The sequence below is a fragment of the Pocillopora verrucosa genome, chromosome 8, assembly GCF_036669915.1.
Source record: "Pocillopora verrucosa isolate sample1 chromosome 8, ASM3666991v2, whole genome shotgun sequence".
In the NCBI taxonomy this organism is placed as follows: domain Eukaryota; kingdom Metazoa; phylum Cnidaria; class Anthozoa; order Scleractinia; family Pocilloporidae; genus Pocillopora; species Pocillopora verrucosa.
In genome coordinates, this window is record NC_089319.1 from 13,267,547 (window position 1) to 13,278,152 (window position 10,606).

Sequence of the window (10,606 nt, forward strand, 5' to 3'; positions counted from 1 at the left end):
CGCCAATCAAAACAATTGCTATATTTAGGGTCGAGGGTAAAGATCAAAAGCAGAAATGATCCCTTGGTGAAAATACTCTTCAGTCACATATTTCCTTTTTAGCCACCTTAACTGTAAATAAAATAAAAAACACAAGATTTACGCTCAATTAGGGGATCTTTGGAAGATAATTCGATTACAATTCATTGCCTAAATTCTAAGGCATGGATGTCGAAATGATATGGCTTGTACCTGGAAATCATTTTTTATTCTTTGTCAAAAATAACCATTTTATCACTAGGGGGTTGGACTAAGTTAACTCTTTGACAATTTCTGGAATGGCTTTGGTGAAAAAATAGTCAACTCAAAACCCCATTATTGGAGTTTCTTGACGAGTTTTCAACCCCCGTCATCGTCAAACTTTAGTTCGTTTAGGACTTGATTCCCGTATAAATCATCTGCTATATCAGTTCAACAAAGAGTGTCAAACCATATGTCAAACCATTCTCGTCCATGATGCTATTTTTAGACCCTAAAGGGCTTTGTTGACGGAAAAAATTGAAATACCTTGACGAGGCTGGTATTTGCCCAGGCAAAACTAGTTACTCAAAATATCACATTAAGTGTCAATAAGCGTGTGAGCATTTTGGCCAATCTTTCCAAGATCTTTTGATGACCTGAATAACTATTGAATTTATTAAAACAGTTGACATATCAAAAGAAACAATGAAGCTCGCAACTGAATCCCAAGTAAACTCAACAGCCGTAATCTTGATTAAACTCAATTTAAAATGAAGGTAGCCAAACAAACTCGATAGTTTTAATTTATTTATCGCTGAAATTCTCTATATCATTTCTCAGAGACATTCAGGCCTCGTCTAAGATTCAAGACTATCCTGCAAGATGTAGGCGAAGATAGATTAGAAATGCGAGTCCTATTCAGCCGGATGTGCAGGAAATATTTGTTATCTGTTTAGGTCTAAAGAGATTACCATTTGATTCAATATTGCACGTCCACATCAGTTTTAACCAGAACGAGGCCAGATAAATATATTTGAACTCTTAAGTATTTGAAAACTTTTTGTATACACTCGATGGAGTTGTCGTGCTCGGCTTCAGACCGAGGTACTTAAAAATGCTATCCTGAGTTCCAAACCCCGCATCATTTGAACAGTGATTTTACCCAAAGTTGGTTCTTGCATAAATCTACGATAGAAAAAAAGCTCCCATTTGAATACCTACTGTGAAAACTACATGGATTCTCATTAAAACGTCATGTTATGACAAGGGAAAGACCAAATAATTGTTTTGCTTAAGAATAAGATTTAACTTTGCAATCCCTATGCTTTCGTGTAAGCCGCACATCTTACATGACAGACCGTGTTAAATACGTCAATGGTAATTTTTACACACCCCCTTCCACCTCTCATTCCACCTCTCATTCTGTTATATTCCCTCTTATCCTTTTTTTTACTTCTCAAGCCTGAAAAAGGTTGATCACTTTCGGATGCGTAGTTCATTATAAAGTGAGCCTCCGTGATCTGGCAAAGAAGAAATAAGAAAAAAAAAAAGGGTCGATTTACTGGACCATCCCTTTTCACACGACGGTTAATTGATGGGAAATCAATTTATATCCCATTATATCCCAGTTTCCTTTATCAAACATAACTCAAACCGTGACAATTTTTGTCAAAGAAGTTCACAATAAGCCGCAGCCTAGTCTCTCTCCCTCTCTCTTTTTTTCCTTTTTTCTTTTAAGTTCTGATTTTTTCTTTTTTTTTTTTTTTACATTTTAAAATATGTAAACCAAACCCACGTTGGTATTGCTGACGTTTTGATAGTTATCCAATTGAGGACAATTGATCCAATTGGGGTTACTTTCAAACAGCACAAGGTCACCTCTCCAAAGCTGTGCAGAATCAGTGTAAAAAAAATTACCTCGGCAGAAATCAGGTACCTAACTGGTATTTGTATTTTTGAACATTCCCTTCTAGTACAATTAGCTAGTTATTCCATTATTGTCATGTGTTGCTCACGGAAGCCGTTCGTTTCTCAGATGTGAATTCTCATATTTCGTGATTTTCGTGAACCTCAACGTCGCTAATTCTCATAAAAGCAGCTGAGGGTCAACTAAGCTGAACCAGCTGTGTATAGCCGCCAGGTTATTGCGTATCACCCGTTAAAATCCTTTCAAAGATGTTAAGTCTGCGCGTCAGTCAAGCTCCTGACATACCAGGGCAAAGAATCAGCCATCGCTAAGTGATCTTGGCATTCCGTTAATGTCTGTTCTTGTTCGCGGCATTTTCCTGCTGTGTAAACTATTTCCAAGTTATTAGGAACATTTCTTTAGTGAACTTCGTTTGTTAAGTTGAAAGACAAGGCCCGTGTACTTGATTACGACTTAGGCTAATTAAAGAACAGTGCATTCAAATTTCGAACTGTGCAGTTTTTAGTAAGAGTCCTTTGTCATCTTAACTCAAAAAACTCTTTATAGAATTCTTTATTGGCCCGTTAAGACCTGTAATATTCTTTAAGTATAGAAAACGTGAATATTTCTACTATTTCTACCGGCAGCTGAAATATTTCTTAATGCTCAGGGTTGTGGTCGAATAATGGGAAGTTTATAACATTTCTACTTTATAATCAGCTTATTTTCGATTATTTGTATGAATTCATTCTGGTCCTTCACATTTACAGGGCAATTGAGGCAATCAATCATTTTTATTGTTTTGGTATCACTACTAGGCATTACGATAACCATCAAACCAACCACTCTAAGTGTGGCGCCCTGTTTTAAATCATTCTATAGATCACGGATTATACATTCCGCCGTGTAAATATCCGATTCTGTTCTCTTCAAAGTTCCTTACTCACTTATTTACGAAAAATCACAAAGAAAAACTTAAATCCGCTCAAAGCTTCGACTAGAAGCTGAAGTTTATAACTTGGCGAGGCAACTGAAAACAAATACTGGTCGCGTGACTTCTTGCGCGGGAAGAAAAACATGTCCCCGACAAGTAAGGCTAGGAAAGGATAACAGAGCGGAACTGATAAATCTATTTTTACCTCAAAAAACATTTTTGGATAAACAATGATCAATCACATTAGCTTGACTTGTTCTGACCACTCAGCACTCAATGAAATTCAACGCTAAACTTGGCAAACAAGAACGCTATTAAAGCAGATCGTGGGAGCGGCTGAACTGCTATATTAAGGTCATGTTTAGAGCACTCTGATCCTTCGATTGCTTGGTTAATCTCGTGGGAGCATCCGTATAAAAATTCTTCTGGCAAATTTCTTGAGGAATCATCAGGCTTTCTTTTCATACCTCCCTCGAGTGAAATTTTGATTCGAAAAGGATTGTGGTTTGTACGAAAAATATATATTTGTCTATTTGTTGGCTTTGAATTGACGTTAACAACTGAGAAAAAATAAAAAATATTATCATTAAGACAAAAATAACTAAGATTTTAGATGTGTTGACAGAAGGTAGGATCAATAACACGAGATTTGAGCACGGAAGCGTTGAAAGTGTGGTGTACAATGCCTGATGGTTTGGCTGTACTCATGGGGTGTCTTTCTCTTACTGAGGTAATGCACTTTATTTCAGGTGATTCCAATCCACTCCGCACCCTTCAGGCACAGAGACTTCTGACGAATTCTTGTAGTCACATAATGGCGTAAAATGAGCTGGTGTACAGACCCTTGGCCTTTTGTAGTTGCGTTTGATGGTAATCAATATTTGGTATCATTCAAGTTGAACTCGTTCGCACGACTCATGGCAGGAATGGAAAATTTCATTGTTGTTTATTCTTAAAAAGTGCTGCTATTAGGGTACTGCAGTGTGTTAAAATAAGTATCCAGAGTGCTTGATATCAATTAAAATCGTACTGTTTCTTGATCAAAATATTTGGACTGATTCGATTCACACGAAGCGAGCTTGGAAGAGAGACGTGGAAAGAAGGCAAAAGTGATAAGTATTAGAATAAGAATGGAGCGGGAATGCTAAACAAACTTTTATACGAGAATGTCTCCCCTAAGGATCACAATCTTAACGAAAACGATAGCTTTTCCATATGGTAAGAGACAATCAATCACCCTCACATGCTTTATTCGTAAGCCGATCATTCCCAGTCCTCTTAGGATACTTTTTTTGATCTGGGGAAGATCTACGAATGACCAAAATCAATCTTGTTGTGGTGAGGTTTGTTCAGGTGGACGTCCTATATAGCGTCCATTTGTTTTTTCCCACGACGCATTCGAGCAACACGCAAAAACTTCAATTTTTTTAAAGGGAATTCAACGAGGTTGTTCTCTAAGCCCTCTACTATTCGTGTTTGGTGTAGACCGGATCAAATAATATAAGAAGCTACGGGTTGTGAGGGTGCAATGAAGGGAATACAGCAGAAGCAAATATAAGTCAATTTGCAGATGATACAACCTTCGCCCGTAAATGAGCTCACTGAAACTTTGAAGGTCATGAATAAATCTAAAGTCCTCTCAGGTCTCAGATTACTCAAGAAAAAAGCTGAAGCAGTGTGGATGGGTTAATCCAGAAATAGTAAAGCTAGATCTTAAAGCTTTGAAGCTCATAATGAACCAGTTAAATCACTAATAGGAAATTCCAGTATTTTCTACTGCAATCCTAAATCAATAAAGGGAATAGCGCAGGTAACTGTTGTAACAAATAGGAGTGTACTTGAGGAATGAGGTATTTTCTGTTTTCCATCTTTCCAATGAAGAGGTAATCTCCTTGTGGATTTTTGAAGGAGGTTTAGTAACCAACCATTCACACTTTTATAGAGAGCATCACGAGTGTTAAATTCTATCAAAAAAATATTATCGTTTTTCATTATCAGTCATCTGAATTTGTCAGCTGCAGAAATTCAATTTCAGACTGATAACCCTCTTCACACTAATCATGATAACCTTTGAAGCTAACTTGATTTTCTCGTCTTCCTTATTGAAAAATTTATTTGTTGCTGAAAAATTGGCGAAATAATCTTAGCAAATAAAATTTTAAAATAACTTTAAATGCAATGGGAAATTGAAAGTTAGGCTAAACTAGCCTTGATCATTCGAAAATATTTTCAACATTAATTCCATGGAGTTACTTCCCCATCATTTTCTTCTCTTTTCAAGTGGATCAACATTATGATTGAGTAATTTTCAATTGTGTCGAAAGTAATCCAGGATTTCTTCGGTTTTGCTTTTCTTCGGACTTTTATTGGTCTGGAAAAATCGCGCCATGCTCTAAACCAATCAGACGCCAAACGAAAACCAACCTTGACTTGGTTGCCCGCGTTTTCCGACGCATAAGTTTCTTTTTCTTCTTCGATTCCTCATTGGTTAATGATGAAAGAATACCGTTGTTATCAGTGGCTGTTGTGATTTGGTTTTTTAGTTTTACGTCAATCATGCAAATTTGAGAAAGATATTGCGTTCAAGCAGGAAAGCTCATCACCTCTTTCTCGTGTTCTAATGAAAGCTTTCTCTCCTTTTTGGTGATTTATTCTGTAGTCTATTTCCAAGTTTAACTTTATGTTTCTCCCCTGCAAGGGAGAAATATGGTATTTCATCTCATTAAGTAAAGGGAAATTTTGAATGAGTTATCTTGCATACATCTGTATAAAACAATTTAGGAGACTCTACAGTACTCTGTTTTATTGTAAAGCACGCAGGAAGCTGGTGGGGCACGAAAAAAGTGTTCGGCAAATACAAGATGTAGTAGAGAGTTTTCCCTACACTTCTTTTGTGCTCTAGCCGCTTCCTGAGTGCTTTACAACAAAACAGAGCGCAGTAGAGGCTTCTCTATTTGTTAAATACAGATCCTGTTATGTGATGTTATCGTAGGAAAACTATCATAAGTACTGTAGTGTAATCGTCTATGCTTAGAGAAAAAGCGTTTAATTTCACATAAGATATACATTGTTCGCTAATTTGGATAAATAGTGTTAATACGGTAGATAACTGATAAGTTGGTAGAGTACCGCAAATAGAGTACAACGAGAAAACTATCGCGGGAAGTACTACAAGAATTGTACTGTGTATATTTAGCAGTAGTATCATAGTTTTTCACTTATTAAAACTGTCTTGGGAGAAAATTGGCTGAGAGGGATTAGCTTTAGAATGACGCCCCTGTAAATGAGGGACTCAGTCTCTTTGTCTGGTCTTCTCTTGACCCGGAATAAAATCACTGCTTATAAACTTAATCATTCTAATACTTTAAATTCGTTCGTAACGAGAAAGGGCCGATAGTTAATACAATTAAGGTTTATATCTAACTGAACGACCAGCCGACTCTTCTTAACCTCTTTAGATACTCAAATTTATGATTTATGATTTGTTATACCCTTTTGAATACATTTTAATGGTTTTGTTTTCCTTTCCTACAGCTCAGCTAATGAAACCCAGCCTTTTAAAGATCTCTTTTCATGGGGAACACTGTAAGGCACATATGAGGAGGGGGCTGTTTCAATAGGGGTCCTGTTTCAATAGGGGTCCTGTTTCAATAGGGGTCCTGTTTCAATAGGGGTCCTGTTTTAATATCCAAAATGACAGCGTCGACATTCTTTTTTATCTAATTACGAGCACTTTATAATCATGAGTATATCTCTCACATATTCGGAGAGGATTATCACTTTTGATGTAGATAGTAAATCCCGTCCACGTCTCGCCTTGAAGAAGAAGCTAGCATGATTACTATCTTCGCCATTATTAAAGTATTAAAATTTTTAAGATTAACTTAACCTTTCCTTTAGAGAGGAAAATAACCAGCTAACAGTTGAGTTTGATTTCGGAAAGCACTATGCGATGGTAGCCAAGCGAATGAGTGGTTTTTAAAACAGCAGCGTATCATATCGAGGCTTAGCAACCTAGCAGCATATTTGTGTGACATAATAGACTTCAGCTCACAAAATAGCTGTACTATTGACTGTACGAGAAACGTGTGACAGGCTACCAGTATAAACAAAATTGAAAACATTTGTTTAAAACAAGCTTGGAACTACATGTTTTTCTCTCGAAGAAAATGATTACTAGATTGTGTATTTCAGGGCCTTTTGATTTGCCACTTGCGGTACTTAAGAAAACTAGACTGTGAGCTTAATCTAACTTGGGATTATTCATCTAACTTTACCCATTTTCAACTGTTTTAAACTGAAGAAGTTTCTGAGTCGGCAGTGTAGCTAAACTGTTTTTGTGAAAACTTGTCGCAGTTGCGTGGCAATTTGATGCCTTTGGCTCTGGTACCCGAGCACTACGATAACTCCAGCATTATGAAATAGACGCAATAAGCTTTTCAGATGGAATATCTGTCCAGATTTTCCCTTTTTTTAATTTAAGACTGTGGTTTAGATTGCAAATAGGACCCGAACTAAGTGTTGATTGTGTTTTGCTGACTCGCGAATAATTTATTGTGACCATCTTTCACTACGCAATGTTTTGTAGGTAGCAGTATAAATATATTCAGTTGTCCATGTTATTTAGGTTTGGTCACTTAAAGTAAGTTAGTAGTTGTGTATCTAGTGACTAAAGTTTTTTGCGTTCTTTTAAAATGTTGTTCTTTGCTTAAACACAACAAAGACGATGAAGATGATTTCGTTAGTGTAAGCAGCGCGACCAAGACTGCAAAACGCGGACCAAAACAGTCTAAAGTTGTTGTCATGGCGTTCGTTTGCTTGCGTTTCCAAAGTTTCGTGCTTATGGTTTCCTAACATAACTTTCAACTTCGATTAGTTCTCCTGAATCAGTTAGACTACGTTTCCCTTACTCGACCAGAGGACCAAACTTGAAAGTTTCAGTCATGAAATTTTTCCATCAAATGATTTTGTTCTTTATCATTCAGTTATGCTTTCAACTAGGGGCTACATATAAAGCCGTTTCTCTGCAAGTAAACTTTTCTCTGGTCGTGGAGAGATTTTTATCTTAAGAAATTAGAAAACCTTAGAGCTGCGCATATCTTTAACAATTAAGAAAGTACTTACCTGTCACGTTTCTGAATGCTACAATTTCGGTACAATTGCAAGATGTCACTTAAACCTCAGTGTTACTTCAACTCATTTCATTGCAGAATCACCGAGTGACTCGCATTGTTTCGTCAAGTGAACGTCATTGTGGAATGGTTTGCGCGCGGTGAGGTTTACTTTATCTGTAGCGCAATTATATGGGTGGCAATCTTTAGAACCAGAATTATACGTATCCATGTACGACTCAGAAGTTCCTCCGAACCGCCCAACCAGCCCACACAAGTAGTGTCAACTTTTAGCTTTTCGCTGTAGGGAGAGGTTTGGAGTTTTTCTTCAGTACTTTGATCCGCAAAATTCGTTCTCCAATAACTACCACATCAAAGGATGCAAATGGCTACCACCCTAGTCCCCGTGGCATTTATCCCTCTCAAATTTGAGAGCCGGAAAAGTTCCCTGAGACTAAATGATTGCTAATCGAATGAGTAAATTAATATTCGCTCGTAATTCACCGTCGTGAAACTAAGGTAAGGAACCATATCTTCCGATGTTCACCACACGGTAACCGCGATCGGCAACCAACAATGGCTAAGTTAGACTACAAACTGAGAGGTCTTCTTTCCTAGCTGAGCCGTCGTCCGAGTCAGTGAGAAGCAATTTTTCGGGACAATTAATTCGAGTGCATTCTAACGGTCACCACAAACACAGCAATTTTTTGCGAAGAAATAGCTGATTTCAGTGCTCATTTTCTTAAAAATGCCTCAACTTGTCTGACTTCCGACGCCAATTTTTCATACAGCGAGAAGAGTTAAAAACTGTTTAGGCAGAAAAAAGGTTATAAATTTATAAAACTGAGTTCTCTCTGGCATTTCCATTTCAGTTTTTCCCGACCCTAGGAGCATCGATTTCTCCTCTTCTTTGTATAGTTAAGGCGTGTCTCCCTAAACACTTCAAGCAGAAGGTATGAAGACAAGCTTTTTTCTTTGGTTTAGTTATGATCCAATCAAACGAGCAACGTGTGTTTCGAGATTCTTCAAGAGAGAAATGGTTGGGTTGAAATATAATACAAAGACTTGACAGTAGATAGTTTTATTACAGTTTTTATTCAGTGTAACGTAGGGCTAGAAAATAAACTAATAAGAGCTCCGCTTTTAGGCTTGGCTAAATCTATATATTATTTTTGTCAGCTAAGTAGATAGAACTATGAAACATTTGACTGTCGATGCAAAGGTTTGCCTGTCTTTTATGTCTTAAGTATATGTATTGGGTGCAAATGAATTTTCAAATTATATCCACGACAAATGGGTCATAAATGTCCTGTGCAGTAAAATTGCTTTCATAGTTTGCCTCTCTAACTCTCATCCGTCATTTTGAATCGAAGGAGTCTGACGTGTCAATACACTTTCATTTGTATTATGGCTTTCCCCGTGAGCTAAATAATTGTTAATATGACGAGGAAACATAACTCTTGTATAGATATTTTATTAGTTAATCAATAACGAGCGGAATGTACTGTCTTTCCTAAAGGCCCAATTGAGTCAAAAGCCTACAGAACAGGCGTATTATTTATTACCTTTTTTTAGCGTGATTTGCGTTCGAGGAAAAGGACGCAATTTTTTTCCCGTTCCTCCCCGTGTATGTGACTCACGCTTTGCAATCGCCTCATGCTTGCCTCTGTGCGCCTTAAAACGCAAACTAAAATTAGGCTTGTTCTGCAGGCTAGGAAGTCAGGGGCCAGGGAGTAGGGAGTTGGCTTGGAAGAAACAGAGGGACCACAGTGGTCAAATGACAGCTGATGCGTACTTAGAATAACACTTGGTCATTACAAACATGGAGAATCTAGGTGAGACGTAGGTTTTCGTAGTTTCTAAGGAAAGTTCGAAGTTTCTAAGTCCGAGACTTATACACAATGTCGTTCTTAAATTTATCCATTTTGTGCTAGTTTACCTCATCCTTCTTTTTTAACACTTTGCACGGCGGCGTGATGAACTTTAAGTCGTCCGTATGCTTGGTTGTGCTGGCAATAGTCATTCTTTACTGTGTTCATGGTGGAGTTGCTGGTCAACACCGAGAGGAATGTGTTAAAAAGGAAGAACCAGAGTCACACAAAATATTTGTGACATTAACGATAACAGGTTTAAGAAAGGTTTTGTCATTTGCCTCCGAAGCGTCTGCGTTAAAACAGTTTGGATATATCACAATAATTTAAGACCAAGATATTATCTTCCTCCAAAACCCTTCTTCCATTTGTCTTACGCATTGGTTGGAATAGTTAGGACTTAATCTTTTCTTCTTTGCTTTGTGATAGACATGAAAATCTCTCTCATCCTTTTCAAACTCTCGTGCATGCGTGGTGTTTTTTGCTCTCCTTAGAGTCTGCACATCACTGGTCAGTTGCACTACTACTTCACGTAGCTGTTCACAAGATTCACCTGCCCAACGACCATCGACTACGGTTTCCATCCTATCATCAACAATTTCGAATATTTTGACTATTTTGGTCGCCTTTACAGAACATATTTTAATTTTAGGTGAGTACTTGGTATTGTTAGCTTATCCATGGTTGGAGTTGTTTTTTGATGGTTAAACGTTTCAGACCATCCAACTTATAAAAGAAGTGAAATCATTCCGCTTGTAAAGCCATCCATCTATGAATAGATGCA